The 18,941-nt window shown below is 42.0% G+C and overlaps 1 long non-coding RNA gene across 1 annotated transcript; it reads left to right on the forward strand.

The window, feature by feature from the left end:
* Positions 1-69: 69 nt before the first annotated feature.
* LOC140132992 (uncharacterized) lies at positions 70-16,944 on the forward strand. Its single transcript, XR_011855762.1, has 4 exons — positions 70-191; positions 954-1,034; positions 11,991-12,111; positions 16,188-16,944. It is a non-coding gene; the product is annotated as an uncharacterized lncRNA (long non-coding RNA).
* The last annotated feature ends 1,997 nt before the right edge of the window (positions 16,945-18,941 follow it).

The following is an 18,941-nucleotide window of genomic DNA, read 5'->3' on the forward strand; positions in this document are numbered from 1 at the left end:
TGCTGCGGGTGTCAGGGCTCCTAGAACATCCCGGCACATCCGCCGTGCGGGGGCGCAGTGCTCCCAGTGCCGCTATGTCCCGACATCATGCAGGCTACGTGTCCGCTACAAGTTCTCGTCTCCCACCCCCGGCTGTGCGATGCGCTGGACCTCCCTCCTCCCGCCCGCCCGCCAGGAAGACGGAGGCTGAGGTAACTCTCTATGTATCCGCTATGGAGAGGGGCCGCCCGTACTATGTGCGGAATGCTGAGCACTCCTCTGTGAGGGCAGTCACATGCCAGGCTATGAGGAGGCACAGGATCCCTCACACCCTCCCCAAATGTACAGCCTCATATCATATGTGTGATGGGACACTCTCCTCACAGCCATAAAGCCAGTCATATACTGTGTACATACTTCACCTCATAGACCTGCCCATGTACTGCTGTATATCACTGCCAGGCACCACGATATGTGTGGGTGCTACTGCTCCATTATGTAGGTGCTTTACAAGCCGCCCCTGTCCCAGCATCGTGTAGGCCAACAAGAAATTGTGATTATTTTACAAGAACTAAATCAATATTTTTTTGTGCAATACCGTAACATTTTTTGCAGCATTTTTTTTCAGGACACATAGGGATAGTTAAAGATAAAAAAAAAGTTAAGGGACCTTTTTTCATTTTTAGCTTTTTGGGGGGTTAGAGTGGTTTGTCCATAAAAGAAAGTTTTTAAATTTTTATCCCCTAGTGATGTTTACAATAAAGATCATTTTTAACCCCCCCCCCCCCCCTACTTTGCAATTTTACTCAGATTTATTGGTGTTTTATCTCCTATCACTCTGTCCTCCTATCACATTGTAAAATACCAGAGTGTAGGCGGGGACTCTCTAGCAGACACTTCATGATCCCTCTAGTGCTGTGAAATGCTGTGTGCTGATAATGTTCTTAAATTAGGTTTATATACCCTTTATTTAGATTCTGAACAGCTTCTGAAAAGATTCTACAAACAGAAGTTGGCAGTGATGGGACTGCAGTAGAACGGGAGCGAGGAGAGAGGTATGTTGAGGGCTCTTTGTTAATTTTTAAAGACCGGTTCACTTCTGTCTATGGCAGAGCAGGGAATGATACGGGGTTGTTGTAGTGGGATGTGAGTAGTTGTATTGGGCCGGGGAGAGGTGTAGTGGGCGTGGGGTAGGTGTACTGGACAGGGGGTGGTTGTGTATATACATATATATATATATATATATATATATATAGATGTATTACTGCAGGAGGTGGTTGTACATAGAAGTATTACTGAGGGTGAGGCGGCTGTACATAGATGTATTACTGAGGGTGAGGCGGCAGTAAATACATGTATTACTGAGGTTGAGGCGGCCATATATAGATGAATTACTCAGGGTGAAGTGGCTGTACATAGATGTATTATAAAGGGTGAGATTTCTTTACATAGATGCATTACTAAGGATGAGACGGCTGTATGTAGATGTATTACTGAGAGTGAGGTGGTTGTACATAGATGTATTACTGGGGGGGTGGCGGCTGTATGTAGATGTATTTCAGGGGGTTGGAAGATGTATGTAGATGTATATTTGGAGGGGTTGCTGGCTGTATATAGATGTATTTTTGGGATGTTGGTGGCTGTATATAGATGTATTACTGAAGGTGAAGCAACTGTATATAGATGTATCACTGAGGGTGAGGTGGCTGTATATACATGTATAATGAGGGGGAGGCGGCTGTATATAGATGTATTATTGAGGGTGAGGCGGCTATATATAGACTACTGAGGGTGAGGTGGCTGTATAGATGTATTACTGGGGGTTTGGAGGTTGTATATACTGTAGATGTACTACTGGGGGGTTAGTGGCTGTATGAAGATGTATTACTGGAGGGGTTGTCAGATGTATGTAGATGTATTTTTGGGGGGTTGGCAGCTGTATGTAGATTTATTACTGGGTGGATAGTAGATAGTGAGCAGGAAGACATGTATGTATGCTACATTCAGTGGCGGCCTGTCAGAGGCGGCTTTATATAGATGTATTACAGGGGTGTTGGCGGCTGTATATAGATGTATTACTGGGGTGTTGGCGGCTGTATATAGATGTATTACTGAAGGTGAAGCAACTGTATATAGATGTATTACTGAGCGTGAGGTGGCTGTATATACATGTATAATGAGGGGGAGGCGGCTGTATATAGATGTATTATTGAGGGTGAGGTGGCTGTATAGATGTATTACTGGGGTTTGGAGGTTGTATATACTGTAGATGTACTACTGGGGTTTAGTGGCTGTTTGAAGATGTATTACTAGAGGGGTTGTCAGATGTCTCCACCAGATTTTGAAGCCAGGGACCTCCACCAACCTTAGTATACATGGTGGCATAGGAAAACTACCGTTTAGCATACCAAAAAACAAAACAGACATACTCACCTGCACTCCTTTTCATTCCGATTCCGGCGCTGGTCCTCATTAATGTTAACACACCGGGATCACCTAGGAAAAAGACTTAGGCTACATTCACACTAACGTATGGAGGATGTATATACGGCCGACGTATATACGGCCGATATACGTCCTCCATACACGTCAATAGGCGCACGGCGCCCTATGGGAGCGGTATGGCGCAGCACACGTGCGGCACCGTACCGCTCCGTACCCGGAAAAAGATAGGACCTTCCCTATCTTTTGCCGTAATACGGCGCCGTGCCCCATTACTTCCTATGGAGAGGGGCGGGGGTGAGCTGCGCTCACCTCCTCCTCCTCTCCCCGTACCCTGCCGTTGCTACGGTACGGTACGGGCGGGCAACGGCAGTGTGAATGTAGCCTTATAATAAGCTGGGGGCTGACGTCACACGAGAGGCCGGCTTGTACTTGAGATCTGGCCTGCTAATTATAAATCCTTTTTTAAAAAAAGACCACCGCTGGGGTCGGAATGAATAGGAGCGCCGGTGAGTATGTCTGGTTTGTTTTTTGGTATACTTACTGGTAGTTTTCCTTTAATGTGGCCCTGCCCATAACACACACTTGTATATAGTTAATAAACAGCATGTTCAAGCAACAATAAGTAGAAAAACTTTAACTTGAGTGAAATTGAGTAAACCTTCACATAAACATTTGTATAATTATATTCTCCATGTTCTCTATGTGTTATGTACTGGTGCCTAAAACACCAAACACTGGATCCATGGTACACATTTCACGTTTTTTTTAAATGTATGCTGGTAAAAAAGGTGAGTATTTTTACTATAGATATGGACACATTCAAGCTCATCCCATCCCGCACTTGTTATCTGTAAAAATCTTAATTCTTTGGGGAAAATGCTGGATTCTCTGTAGCAGGATGTTCATATTTCCTTTTCTATACTACACATATACATCTGTTAGCAATAGGATTGGTGTAAGAAATGTGCAGCCCAGGTGAGCTTTATGTCCTCGAGAGAGCCAGCTCAGGACAGAGCCACAGAACAGCCGCAGGGAGCATGCAGGAGGTGAACATCTGGAAGCTCTTTCCCATTTTTTTATGATGTCTAGGTGCCGGAAACCACCAAATCAGCCAAGCATGGAGAGAGTGGGGCACACATTGAAAATCATTGTTATGAGCTAAAGGCATTCAGAATTTGTTTGGCCACATTTATTGCAATTTTTATTATTTATTTTTATTATTTATTTATAATTTATTAACAGGCAAAATAGCACTGAATATAGAGCTATAAACTCATTATAATAAGTCAGAGGGGTTCAGTACTCGATGTTGGTGTCTCATCACAGATCTGTCACAAATTGTATTTCGTTTTATTCTTATCGCAGAGAAGTAATGTAATAAATGGCAAAGCATGACTAGGGGACCTTTTACACATTGGGTGACATTTATTGTACGCTGGCGTTCGTGCCCTCTGGTGCCACTGGATACATCAAGGTGAAAACTTGCTTGGTCTAGATAGTTAAGTCGCTGCCCACCCCCTCTCCACGCCACTCCATGTCCCCTTGGTGTGGAGCTGGTGTAATAATAATAATCCCAATGCCTGTAGTTCGCAAGCAGTGGCGTAGCTAGGGTTTCAGCACAGGGGGGGCGAACACATCTGAATGAGCCCCCAACCAAATGTTTTTTTCTGCAATGGCACATATTACTATCTATCGGCGGGTTCTTGGTTGAAGCAGAAGAACAGTGTGTACAGTGAACTCTGCAACTTTTACAGTATCATTGTGTTACCCCCATCACCAGTGTCTCCTGCTACCCCGGAGATCCCAGTGCACACAACGCTGTTCTGCTTCAGACCAATAGATTTACTTAGTGGCCTCAGCAGGGCCAGGACACAAAAATGTGTCAGAATCAGAGTGAAGCCTGAAGGGAAAATTTTAATGCCCCTGAAATAAAAAAAAATCATAAGAATGAAATCCAAAAGGGGCTACTTTGGGATCAGCTACAATAAGGCCTATCAGTAGTAAATAAAAAATGATATCCCTCCAGCGAAAATACTAAACATAGATATACAGTGGAAATCTATACACCACAAGTATTAATATATTCCAGCAAAGAATATACCAAACACATTGATAGCAGTGACTAGGCCGCACATTTAAATATTTACCAGCAATGAATAAACAGCCCAAAATAATATCCTGCACATATAAATATAGACCAAAAATATAATGAATATACTGCAGCATGAATAGCATTACATGTCCTGCACATCTGAGCTGCACTCAGGCACAGACATTACTGTTAGGCTGCTGCTATCTCCTTCAATTTTGGTGCTGGTCCAGTCCATCTAGCTCTTCTTCCTGTAGTCTCCTCATTGTTGCCAATCCTTCTCCATCTGGTCCAGTCCATCTAGCTCTTCTTCCTGCAGTCTCCTCATTGTTGCCAATCCTTCTCCATCAGGTAGAGAACGTCATCGACAAGAACCCACAATATGTTATAATAAATACTATTGTTTACTTCCCCCTCATTATATCATATTTAACTCCAGCAAATCCAAATTAATTTAGATAGCAGTGCACCCCCAGTATATATTGCCTCCCACTAAATATATGTAGCCCCAGGCTTTCAGCACATGCCCATCAGTTTTTAGGTAGCCCCAACAGTATATAGCGGCTCCCACACGTGGCACAACAGTATATAGCGGCTCCCACACGTGGCACAACAGTATATAGCGGCTCCCACACATGCCACAACAGTATATAGCGGCTCCCACACGTGGCACAACAGTATAAAGCAGCCCCCACTCATGCCACTGTAGCATATAGTGGCCCCCCGCACGTGCCCCAGCAGTATATAGCGGCCCCCACACATCCCTCAGCAGTATATACTGGGCCCACATGTGCCCCAGCAGTATATAGTGGCACCCACAAGTGCCCCAGCAGTATATAGTAGCCCCCCACACATATGACTCAGGCGTTGGACGCAGGCAGCGGTAGTCTCAGACGCACACATCGTTGATCATTACTGAGGGTCTGCGTGCACTAAGCGGGTACGCTCGTCCAAACCCTGGGCCCCCAGAAGCCCAATGGGCTCACAGCATCCACTCCCACTGCCCCCCTTCCTGGTAGCTACGCCACTGTTTGCATTGCAATTATTTTAGAAAATGGGCGTAGAAGCCCTTAATGTCCCCCATGGAGGGTTTGATGAGGTGTAACTGTTGACCCACCCCTCCAAACCAAATAAAATGTGCAAATGTAAATGTAGAGATATGGTCCCTTAGAAATTAAGAAAAGCTGTCCAATAACTTCATGTCCCCCAGTCATCCCATGGTAATGGATGCAAAATACAGGTGGTCTGGTGGAGATGAGACAGATCAGAGATGAGATGATGAGATCCATGAGGTGCTATTGCACACAATGCCACAGTCAGCTCTCCTTCATCTCTGCTATAACAGAACACACTAGACCTGCTGTGCCTTCCTGCTGTGCCTCCCCATATAAAGAACTTACCTGCCTGTAGCTTGCAGTTCTCCTCATGCTGCTATTCCGCAGGAACGCAGTGTCTGTGTCTCAGCGTGTATCAGTGAGTGAGCTCCGTCCTGGACTGTGCAGGGAGAGGGGCCGGTAGCAGAGAGAGAAACTCAGCTACACTGCCATCACACAGAAATCCAAGATGGTGTTCTCAACCCTAAGTCATAAGTACAGGGTCGTGTCTAGGGGTAACTGAATTTGTGTATACCAGGACTGATAGAGACAGATTGGAATAATATCTGTGAAATGCTGTATTTTTGTTAATAACCGTGAATTAGTGAATGTGTTATTTTGTTATCCTGAGTACATTTTAAGAAACTTGTCTTGTGGAATACCCTTTTAAGCTTGTCTTTAGACTTGATGTAAGTGCCCCAGTCAGCTACAGCACAAAATAATGCACTCTCCACATTGCCTAAGAGACCTAAAAAAATTAAAGGGATTTTCCCATTACAGCATGTTATGTTATTGTTTGCATAATAAAAACGTATACAAAAAAAATACAATTTTCCAATATACTTTCTGTTTCAATTCATCACAGTTTTCTAGATCTCTGCTTGCTGTCATTCTATAGAAAGCTTCTAGGATAATTACCAGTTATCAGAATCTGACCATGGTCACACAGGTGCACGGCTCGTTTGTTTGACAGAAAGTAATCAGAGCTGTGTGTTATAATTAACTGCGCACTTGTGTGACCATGGTCAGATCCAGGCTCGGTCTGGCCCGCCGGGGGGCCGGGTAATTCCCCGGTGGGCCCCGACTCCGGTCATTATGGCAGGGGCCTCCGTTCGTATCCATCGGAGGCCCCTGCCAGTGGCTGCAATAGTACTCGTTGCGGCTGAAACGGCCGCACGAGTACTATTCCTGCAGTCAAAGCTGTCAGTGTGACGCTGCTTTGCGGCGCACGTCACACTGTAACTTAGATGCGCGCGCCGCGTCGTGACGTCATTGCGCGGCCGCGCCGTGACGTAACGACGCGGGCGCGCATCTCTCCCCCGTCCCACGGCAGCAGCAGAGACAGGACGCAGGATGAGGTGAGTAAATTTTTTTTTTCTATTGGCAAAACAGATGGAGGTGGGGGGCTAACTATTATATGAAGGGGGGTTAATGTGTATGGGGGGGGAGGTAACTATTATATGAAGGGGGTTAATGTGTATGGGGGGGGCTAACTATTATATGAAGGGGGGGGTTAATGTGTATGGGGGGCCTAACTATTATATGAAGGGGGTTAATGTGTATGGGGGCCTAACTATTATATGAAGGGGGGGGGGTTAATGTGTATGGGGGGCCTAACTATTATATGAAGGGGGGTTAATGTGCATGGGGGGCCTAACTATTATATGAAGGGGAGGTTAATGTGTATGGGGGGCCTAACTATTATATGAAGGGGGATTAATGTGTATGGGGGGGCCTAACTATTATATGAAGGGGGATTAATGTGTATGGGGGGGGCCTAACTATTATATGAAGAGGGATTAATGTGTATGGGGGGGCCTAACTATTATATGAAGGGGAGGTTAATGTGTATGGGGGGGCTAACTATTATATGAAGGGGGTTAATGTGTATGGGGGCCTAACTATTATATGAAGGGGGGGTTAATATGTATGGGGGGCCTAACTATTATATGAAGGGGGGTTAATGTGTATGGGGGGGGGCTAACTATTATATGAAGGGGGTTAATGTGTATGGGGGCCTAACTATTATATGAAGGGGGTTAATGTGTATGGGGGGGCCTAACTATTATAGGAAGGGGGGTTAATGTGTATGGGGGGGTAACTATAATATGAAGGGGGATTTAATGTGTATGGAGGGGCCTAACTATATTATGAAGGGGGGTTTAATGTGTATGGGGGGGGGGCTAACTTTAATATGAAGGGGGGTTTAATGTGTATGGGGGCCTAACTATAATATGAAAGGGGGGAGGTTTAATGTGTATGGGGGCCTAACTATAATATGAAGCTGGGTTTAATGTGTATGGGGGGGGGGGTAACATGTATGGGGGGGTCTTACTAGAATCTGGAGGGTGGATGGTAATGTGTATGGGGGGTCTTACTAGAATCTGGAGGGGGCAGTGTGTATGGAGGGTGCCTATTTAAAATCTGGAGGGGGGCAAATGTTAATTTCTTGGGGGTGGTGTATAATAAGGGGGACAGTGTGTATGGAGGTGGAGGGGGGGATGTATAATAAGGGGGGCAGTGTGTATATACAATATACAGAAATAAAACTATTTATATGTAGATGGAACGTGTCAGCAGGGAGTTTCCCAGTAACCAGCGACCTGTGCAGCAAGTCATTCACTTTATATTATAATACAATTAAATAATGTGCAGATACTATGTGTAAATAAATAGGTGGCAAGTTGTAGAAATGTATAACTGAAGGGATGCTATATGCGCATTAATAAGTTGGAGGGGATTATATGTATACAGTAATTATAATTAGGACATGGTATAAAAACGTATTAGTACATTTTGTATAAAAATAATAAGTAGATTGTTATATAACACATTTCTTAGTAGGGGAAATGTATGAAAATAATTAGAAGGGACATTAAATAGATAAATTAATTCATTAAAATAATTCACAGGGGAACCAAATATTATGTAATTAATGGGGGGAACCATACTTTTTAAAGGCACGGTATTATTTATTCACAGACTGTAATGTAGTAATATATTTGGGGGTAACAATGTAATTTTTGATATGCTGGGGGCACAGAGGGGTTTCTTATGTAGATTCTTTATACGTACAGTGTGGGACATTGTTTTATCCAGGTGACATTATACTGTAAGTAATTGTGGTATTTTTAGGGGCGCATTGCGGCGGATCTGCTTCCCAGAGCTGAACACATCTGCCAGAAAATTCTGCAACCAGATTTTACGATGATTCTGGTTGTGAAGGAGAAGACAAGTCACCTGTGAGGTACTAGATGCTACTTCTTCCTGTGTCAGATCAGTATTGTAGTCACTGACTAACCTTCTAGTGTATGTACGGTTACATCTATAGGGTCAGAGAGCCAGGTGTGACTTGTCTATGTGGTGCGGGATGCCAGAGTAGGGTAGCATTTCCTTATTGAAAGGTCGGTGTGCAGTGCGAACACTTACATCCCTAACCATAGTCCGGCCGCCAGCAGAAAGCCCTTGAAACCAGTGGTAATTCTTATACCATTCCTAACATTATTGCCCCGGAGTTGACGTCACCCCTGCAGGGAGAAAGGGCTTAGCTTATCCGTTGCTTCACTGCCCCTGCTAGTGCGTATAAATTCCCTTATTCCAGAATATTTCTATGTAGTAGTAGGTGGGCCCCCAAAATCAATTTCACTGGTGGGCCCCAGGTATCCCAGTCCGACCCTGGTCAGATCTCTTTCTACTGGTAGTAAAATACAGAAACTTTCTATAGAATGACAGCAAGCAGAGATCTAGAAACCATGAGAAATTGATACAGAAAGTATATAGGAAACTTGTATAACTTTTTTTAATACAAACAATAACATTAATTTGTTTAAATGGGAACACCCCTTTAAGTCTGTTGGATCCCTTTATTATTTTATTATTTATATATTGATGCAGTCTAACTTTCTTTCCTTAGCCCAGGCGAGCATACAGCCGTGTGCAGGAGAGAGGAGGAGTGAGTGCTGCCATCCCTCCCACCCCTCCATAGCATGACGAAATATAGGACATGTCATATATTTTTCCATGCAGGGTCACGGTGCAGTAAGACAACATGTGCTTACTGCACCTAGACCGAGCGCCATTGGCGACAAATCTTTTCACAGTGCTGAATTCCTAGAAATATCTGTGTATGCAGAATCTCCAGTGCATGTAACATCGCTGTCCAAGAAGATCTAATAATAGGCAGTTACACATTGTAATAAGCTTAGATCATACAGTACATACTGGATTTTTACAGCAGATTCTTCTAACTTTGCACCTCCTATTAGTTGGTGTAGTTAACAACACAATACTGTTCCAAAACTTTGGCACATTTGCATTATTTTTGGTCCTTGTGGCATTTGTCATACTAGTCATAAAATGTCTAAAACCAGTTTAGTACAAATTACGACATAAACGTCTTTCTTGTGTTTTTTCTTTGCATCATTTTTGCAAACTGCCTTTAAATGTTACTTAGACCTATATTGGATACTTTACGGGTCTATTACGTGTCTATCTTACGTGTACATTACGGGTCTATTTTTCTATCACGGTGGGTTATAAGCCATGTGAGGATAGTGGGCACTAGAGATTCTGCATTACCTCATAGGCTTAAGGGATCACGTGCAGTGTACTGTTTCTATGACGCCCGCCGATGAGGCAGTTTTAACCTGCGTTTCCGGTACGGCTGACGTCAGTAGGATTGAGAAACGGCCGAAACGGCCCATCACCTTGGCAGCACCTCACCCTGTCCTGATGCCTTGAAATAAAATTACCTGGTTGAACATTACTTCGGTGAGTGCCATTTATTCTCCTCTCTACAACACACATTAAAGATTCTGTTTGTCAATGTGCACCCCGGGTCTCCAGTTGTGAATTTGCGGTGTGAGCAATGTCGACTTCTTGCATATCTGTCGTTGTATTATATACAGTATCTACCCCAAAGTCTTTCAGGCCCTGTGGTCCTGATCCCTAGGGGTCCCCTATGCTGTGGACAGCTCCTCTAAGGCCCCTTCCACACTAGCGTTGCATTTCACGTCAGGGTGCAATGCGGGAAAAACTGACGTTTTTGGCTGCGTTTTTGTTCCATTTTTCCTTGGAGTCATTACCGTTTTTGCGTTTTTCACGCGCGTGTTGTTCGCATTTTTTTTGCGTTTTCGGTGCGTTTTTCACGCGCGTTTTTTAAGTCAATGGGAGCATTTTTCAAAGGGACCATAGTTCGGGAATAAAATGTGTTATTTAATTGAAAAAGAATGTCTTCTGATAAGTTAGCAGTTGTATGCAAACATCTGCAATCTATTCTTCACTGTTCCGCGCGTATATTATCTCCCGACAAGTTAGCAGATCTGAAGAACAGTGAAGAATAGAATAAAAACAGTGAACACATTGAACACAGGATCATTTAAGTGAAAAATACAATGAAGAACACAGTGAAGAATAGATTGCAGATGTTCGGCACATCTGCTTACTTGTCGGGAGATACGCGCGGAACGGTGCGAACAAAATAGTATGTGAAGAACAATATATATGTGTGTGAAGAACACATTGCAGATGTATGGAAACATCTGCAATGTGTTCTTTACACACATAAATATTGTTCTTCACATGCTATTTTGTTCGCACCGTTCCGCGCGTATCTCCCGACAAGTAAGCAGATGTGCCGAACATCTGCAATCTATTCTTCACTGTGTTCTTCATTGTATTTTTCACTTAAATGATCCTGTGTTCAATGTGTTCAATGTTTTTATTCTATTCTTCACTGTTCTTCACTGTGTTTTTTTAATTAAATGCTCGATCTCGAGCAGGGGAATTATTCATGTCACCTAGCAACCCATCCATTTAAAACACATTGCACTCGAATTGCACTTGCAATGCTTGCGAGTGCAATGCATTTTTGATGCGTCTCCATAGACTTGAATGGGGCGGGAAAAACGTGCGTGAAACGCAAAAGTAGAGCATGCTGTGATTTTGACGCGCGTCAAAACAAACGCAAGCACGCCCGTGAAAAACAACGCAAATGAGGAAAGGCCCATTGGAAACAATGGGACAGAGTGCAATGCAAGTTCTGCGCGTCAAAAGCACGCGCAGAACTCGCGAGTGAAAAACGCTAGTGTGGAAGGGGCCTAAGAATTGGTTATTAAACATTCACCTTTTTCCCACAAGTTGCCTTGCAGGAGAAAGCAGGATCCCATGATCATGTTCTGTTGTTGCCCATTTAGATAAACTGAACTTTCACAAAACTGCAGGAGAAAAAATGAGACATATGATTACATTACGATGAGAGATCCCTCTCTTTTAGTATCAGTATCATTTTACAAAGATAGTAAGTTGTAAATGATTTAACAATCATTTCTTGGATATGCTTGTAGCTTCATATGGTAACTGTTGGTGCTTAACATGTTTTTCAGCTAAAACAAGAAACCCATCCAGTATGCGGAAGAGTTTTATCATGATTGACTATAGGTCATTTTGACAGTTCAGGAAGAAAGCATGGCTAGGAGGGATCACAGTGACGCACACTTCTCCACTGTAAGTCCTGCAACAAAAGGAGTAAAATAATGAACATAGGAACTAGTAGAACAGGGATACCAAACCTTTTTTGGTCTATTTATTCTGCAACTTCAAGGGACTTTACCTGTAACAACCAAAGTACCAATTTCCTGTAAAGCACTAAAGAATATTCCTGGAATGATATATAATCAGACCCAGATAAAATGATAAAAAATAAAAAAGACCCGAAACCAGACAATATAACCCCAGACATGACAAGAAATGATTAAAAAATGCATATCCTTACTACTATAGTTCTGGAAGGTAAATAGGGCGCTGGGGAACTCTCCCTAAAGGACATCTTCCACCAGTTTGCTGATGGTAGATGTGCTCCAATAAAAAGTTCCTGAGGAACGATGTCCTCAGGACTTTTATTATTATACCTCTATATGCTGCAATTGCGGAAATATAAAGTTATAAAAGTTATGCTAATTACCCTGGGGCACTCGGGCTACGTCACCTGAGCGCCTCAGGGAGCCTTGTATTTTAATTTATGTACTGCCCCTGTAGCGCTAGCTGTCCTGCCTATCACCTGCTCTAAGTGCTCAGGGGGGCCACTAGCCCACAGGACCACTAGTGCTACAGGGGGAAGTGCATGTATTAAAATACAAAGCTCCGTGAGGCGCTTGGATGACGTAGTAATTATCATAACTTTTATGATCTCACGTCGTATAGAGTTATAATAAAAGAAGGAACTTTTTATTAGGACACAGCTACCATCCGTAAACTGTTGGTAGATGTCCTTTGAACTGCTGCGTGCCCTGATATCTGCATTCAAACTGATCCCCATCCCCTCTTAAGTGCTGTAATATCTAACCAGAAGCCTGCTACTACTCTTTCTTACAATATAGTGGAGGGGCTTTGCAGCAGTTCAGGGAAGATATCTGCCAAAGGAGTGTACCACAGTACTCCAACCAAAGAAACATAAACATAATAAACTTCTTGTGAGATTACATGAAAGAATTTCTACCAACAGAGTGGCCTCAGTGCCTTTTCATGATATGCCTCTAAAATGCTTATCACAAGATAACCCTTGTTAAAGAACTAATATCTTGGAGCAGTGCCTCGTCAATGAGATCAAAGGTCACAGGGAAACTTATGATGGTGTCCAGATGGACCAGCTGTCATGGTGTTGCAGTTCTGAACATGTACTCAATACACAGTAGTTGTTGTCTTCATGTAATTAATGGATAACACTCTCTTTTCCCTGTGTATGATAGAATAGAGGATCCATCCCTTAGCAGGAAAGGAAGCTTTCCTTCCTGCACTGAAATTCCTGATTTTCCCTTTCGCAAGGAACCATTGTATTGTAATTAGCGTTTGAGGATTACAAAGGCACACATGTTCCCCGGTGTAGCGACACTACTATTTTCCCAGGATTATAAAGAAGCTTGATGTTGCGGAAAAGTTGGAAAATAGAATGCTGTTCCAAACACTGACTCCTTACAACATTAGGCTACATTCACACAACAATGTGCCCACCGTACCGAAGCATGGTGGGCACACGGCGGCAATGTATGACGCATGTCCTATCTTTCTCCCAGGTACGGATCGGTACGGTGTCATATGTGTGCGGCAAAGTACCGCTCTCATACGGCGCCATGCACCCATTGCCGTCTATGGGGAACGTATGTATATGTCAGCTGTATATTCATACGCCCGTGTGAATGTAGCCTTAAAGGAAACCTACCATGAGTAATCTACTATCAGAAGTAGATCTGATGGTAGATTCCTCCTGCCTGCCTCTGCCCTTATTTATAAATCAATAATCCTGGAACCTAACCTGTTAAAAAACTTCATTTTAGTAATATGTAAATTAACTGCAGAGGCATGTATTAGCCATAGCTCCCAGTGCCCGGCCAGGCTAGTACATGCCACAGTAGCCTCTGTAGTTAATTTACATATTACAAAAAAAAAGTTTATAAAAACAGATTATGGCAGAGGCAGGTAGGAGGAATATACCACCAGATCTACTTTTGATGGTAGATTCCTCATGGTAGGTTTCCTTTAAATGTAAGATCATGGGTGAGTGTTAGTAAGTTTCAAATATTCTTTGATAACACGGATTTGTTGATGTCACAGTCAAATGTACTGTAGAGATGCTATTACATAGTGTAGAGGATAACTATTTGTTATAGACTTTTAGCAGTGATTCTCAACCTTTCTAATGCTGTGACCCCGCAATACAGTTCCTCATGCTGTGGTGACCCCAAACCATGCAACTCGCAGTAAAAACACAGTAAAATTGCGGCTCCGATGGCTTTAGGCGACCCCCGGTTTTGGTTGTTCGACCCCCGCTGGGGTCCCGACCCACAGGTTGAGAACCACTGCTTTTAGGGTTCCAATAAATTGATGTTTTACAAAGGACAACTTGAGCAAGACTATTAGACATGTCTTTTCACGTATCTGTACCTGTGTCTTTACCTTCTTTGAAAGCTGTTGCCTGTTCCCTGTTCTGCCTTGCTGCCTTTGCATATACATACAGCTGCCTTCTCTAGGCTGTCCATAATAGTGTCACCTTCTAGGTGCGGATATGTGTTTAATTTTATTATATTGCCATCTTAGGACCTTTTATTGGTACATGTTAAAGATATCTAAAGGTAAATATGCACTTAAAATATATAGGAAATGTCCTCTAATGGGAAGAGGACTGTAAAAGTAGCAGTATATCACATATGTCTAAACTAGACTGAGAAGCTTGATATCAAGCTTATTTGTAACGGTGAGCATTCTTTGCTATCATGTCTGGCAAGGAAATAAATGAATCATTATTGTATTTTCACTGCTACCAATGAAACAAAACAGTATTTGGATTTTCAATTACTTAGAAGGGAGGATGTGGTAATATCTGAATGTTTAGTCAGCAGTGTATTTTCAGTTGATTCATCATTTTGTGGTATAGTACTATTATGGTACATTTCAGTCACTTGTTTACACATGTTAACTACTTATTGTGGAGGTTTAACTATTGCCTGTGGATATCCACTGCTTCGCAAGCTTGAATAGGACCCCTACCCTTAATATTATTTTCCTATCGGCTTATCCTTATCTTTTCTCTTTTTTGCATACACAAATGTTTTGGAACGCAGCTGGTATTGAATACTCTGTGCACAGGCTTGTCAGTTACAGTGGTGATACCATTATACAATTATCCAATATACCTTTTGTATCAATATCAGTTTTCTAGATCTCTGCTTGTAGAAAGCTTTTATGTTTGCTTCCAGTGGACAGAAATCTGTTTGTGGTCAGGTGATGTTACACAGATGCATGTATAGTTAGGCTGGTGCCACACGCACCGCTTTGTCTGCGTTTGAAACCGCAAACGCAGACAAAGCCGCACCCACCGGAACGAGCGCCGGTGTTTTGCATTAAATTAATGCAAAACACCGGCCGCTCATTCCCGGTCGCAGGCATTTCCATAGAAACACCGATGCGATTGGTCCGCGGGCCGCCCCGGTGGGTGTGGCTTTGTCTGCGTTTGCGTTTTCAAACGCAGACAAAGCGGTGCATGTGGCACCAGCCTTAGTATTACAGAGAGTAATCAGAGCTGAGGCTTATAATGAGCCATGCACCTGTACGGCATCACATGACCATGAACAGATTTCTATCCACTGGAAATAAACATAGATGCTTTTTGATAGAATGACAGCAAGCAGAGATCTAGCAAAGCATGAGGAATTGATACAGAAAGTATAATGGAAAATGTTATAACATTCCATGAAAAAAAAACAACAATATTTACTTGCTGGAAAAGGAACACCCTTTAAGGCCATATGCATACTATCATGTGCAATATCCACCATTGTGTGCAATATCCACAACCACTAACAACGGGTATCTTTGACATGTGTCATAGATAAAGCTGTCACACCATAAAAGTTTAAGCTACAATAACCTGTGACATTGATGGAAACAATTCTAGATCCATATTTCTCAGAAATCCCAGACACATTATTTTCTATCTATAAATGCCAACCACATAGCATATAGCATAGTTTCCCCCCTATAAGTGCTTATCAATGCACTCACTAAATTGTACTCCTTTTTTATTTCAGGCATCCGAAGATTTCCAAAATGGACACTTGATGCACATACAGCTTTGGCCATTGGCTTTGGTCACGGTCATCTTTCCTCTGCTAACCTCAGTTATGACCAATCAACTAATTTAAGCTTTTATGGTGGAAAATAGAAAAAAATGTCATTGATTATTGTATGTCCCAAAATAGGTTTACAGATAAAGAGGATGATAAGAGCCAAATTAAGTCAATCAGGAAACACTCATCTCCTATAATTCCTTATTATCATTTGTACAGTACTGATAAATTTATGCAAAGTTTATTATAAGCAATATATGGACAGCAGTCTCCTTTTAGCTTTATGAACCATACTTGTAACAGTACTTTTCGGATTATGTACTTTTACTTGAAGAAAAACAAGAAAAGCTTATATATAGAGGTGTAACATGAAGCTGCTAGGCCCAATACAAATTCTGTGATGGGCCCCCAACTATAATGTATTGTTTATAGCACTAGACTTGGGAAGAAACACCAAGTTACGCCCCTGCTTGTATACACTAGAATATGAGTGAAAACTCATCTAACCTTAGTAAGTGTTGTGTATCCTTTAGAGACGCTTCCTGACATACATCTGTATATTGACAGAATAATCAATTCTCAGCTCTTGATATCTATCTGTACTGTCAGTTTACATGACCACTCCAATGAATGATTAATGAGTCTGATGCAGAAAAGGTATACAGCCGCTAAGCACCGGAGTTAAAATGCTGTGTTCTGCAATTTTGTGAAATTTAAACTGATTTGTGATGTGCAATTATCTATGCTGACACAACAAATGGTAAAATAGCAAAAAAAGTAACAAAAGATAGGTCTATCTGTGAAGAGCCTGCAGCAAGAAAGCTTTTTTGGCTGTTTTCTGACCGGTTTGAATCACTGTGCACATGTAGTGGCCTGAAGGGGGTGATTTGTCCAGGGAACCAGCAAGTTGCTATACACTGGAGCTCAAAAATAGAGAACAACTTACTAATTCTTAAAAATGCTACTGAGATAATTGTAAAATAACAATGATCAAAATTAGAGAATGCTTTAATATAACTATAAGTTATTGGTGTTATTCTGGCACCTGGTGCTAACTTCTTTAATTATCTGACAAACCCTATTTAAGTGGCAGCCTTACTTTCCAATTTTTACTAACTTTGTAAAAATTGACTGAAACCCTCTGGCAGCAGGTTGTCAGGATGAAGGAAAACCGGTGACCCTATCAGCCGTAGCAATAGAAGTTGGTCATTTCAAGTCTTTCATTTCTAAAATATTGCATCTTTACAACCACAAAATCATCCAAATCCACCAAGAAGGCTGGTCGCCCTCGATAGACAAATTCAAGATAATGTGGAGAATCTCTATGGGTAATCGTTTTAACATTGCAGCTGGAATTGCTCACTAGAACGGGGTAAGGATCTGTCTTGTCATATAGTGTCTCATTATTTAAGAGCATTTGGACTTATAGCCCACTGCAGTGACCAAACCTCTTATTAGCAGAAAGAACAAAAGGCTCACCTCCCCTTTGTTGATGAGCATGTTGTGTGGACAAAGGAGAAGTGGTCTACAGTTTATTTTAGTGATAAAGCAAGTTCAATTTATTTGGGTCTGATGTTTGATTTATTTGGACATTATGTTAGGCGACAAGTTGCGGAAAGACTGAACCCAAAGTGTGTAAAGAAGGTAGTGAATGGTGGTGAAGGAAGTGTCATGGTTTGAAGAATGTTTTCTGCAGCAGGAGTTGGACCTCTCATACAGCTACATAGTAGAATGAATGCAGGTATGTATCAGAACCTTCTTCAATAACACATGGTTCCTTCCTACACTAAATTAGCCAGCCAGTTTCATTGCAGGACACAGACTCCTGTCACATAGTATGAGAAACTAGTGATGTCCTGTGGCCGCAGATGTGCTGAAGTCATTCAAAGCAAAGTCCTGTGCACTTCCTACTGATTGCTTCCCAATCACTGCTGTGCCCAACAGAATATGTAATTATAATCTTTCTCTCGGGCCACAGTCATTGCTGAGCTCTAATTATGATGATTTATGTTGATATACTAAACACTGTTCTAGTGACACGGTGTACCCCTTACAAAAATACCCCTTCGAATATTTATCAATGGAGATTCCATTATTATCTGCTGCCAAGCAAATCTATAAAGTTAACCCCAAATAGATACATTCAAAATACATAATGAATAAGCAATAACAACAATTTAGTAAAAAAGAATCTGGGTTAATTTATAATTTTAAAGGCACTTTACACAATTAGAAAAAAATAGTCACCAAAGTGTGAGGAAAGCCATACAATAATAAAGGTTATAAGTACTTTAGTATTTGTGGATGGTTTGTTATCTACTGTACTGTAGTGATTACATGGCTTACTACCCACATAACCAGCTGCCAGGTAATGGCCTCATCATTCTCAGAGCCTTCTGTCTGAGCCTCAAAAATAACAGCAGAATCATTTCCATCCCAAGTTTGTGGCTTGGGCAGTATGATTGGGCCACAGATCTATTGTTATGCGGTCTGAGCAGGAAGTTTTAAAATAGGAAAATGATCAGCAGAATTCTTTTCTCAACAAGTGTCAGTGGGTAAAACTCAGTACCCATGTGAAAAACATACAATTAATCCATATTTGTTATTGATGTGCAGAGAAGCTTTTTGCCTCAGATACACTACTTGTTTTTATAAAAATACAATATAATTATTTAAACCAACTTAGAGACCTACTTACTAATTTTATGTTTTTGC

The sequence above is a fragment of the Engystomops pustulosus genome, chromosome 5 (genome assembly GCF_040894005.1).
Source record: "Engystomops pustulosus chromosome 5, aEngPut4.maternal, whole genome shotgun sequence".
Taxonomy (NCBI): Eukaryota; Metazoa; Chordata; class Amphibia; order Anura; family Leptodactylidae; genus Engystomops; species Engystomops pustulosus.